The sequence below is a fragment of the Rhincodon typus genome, chromosome 29, assembly GCF_021869965.1.
Source record: "Rhincodon typus isolate 14 chromosome 29, sRhiTyp1.1, whole genome shotgun sequence".
Lineage (NCBI taxonomy): Eukaryota > Metazoa > Chordata > Chondrichthyes > Orectolobiformes > Rhincodontidae > Rhincodon > Rhincodon typus.
This window is the reverse complement of record NC_063360.1, coordinates 34532313-34532515: the sequence shown is the minus strand read 5'-3', so window position 1 is coordinate 34532515 and position 203 is coordinate 34532313. Positions and strand designations below refer to the sequence as shown.

General features: G+C 53.7%; 1 protein-coding gene across 1 annotated transcript in view; it reads right to left on the bottom strand.

Annotated features, from left to right (window-relative positions):
- Window positions 1-203, bottom strand: part of LOC109918140 (relaxin-3-like) — a 6832-nt gene that overhangs the window by 6033 nt on the left and 596 nt on the right. The gene's annotated exons all lie outside the window — the stretch shown is intronic.

The following is a 203-nucleotide window of genomic DNA, read 5'->3' as shown; positions in this document are numbered from 1 at the left end:
GCTGTTACTTACTGTAGAGGGGAATCTGACCCTGATCCCCGGGAGAGCTGTTACTTACTGTAGGGGGGAATCTGACCCTGATCCCCGGAAGAGCTGATACTTACTGTAGGGGGGAATCTGACCCTGAGCCCTGGGAGAGCTGTTACTTACTGTAGAGGGGAATCTGACCCTGATCCCCGGGAGAGCTGTTACTTACTGTAGAG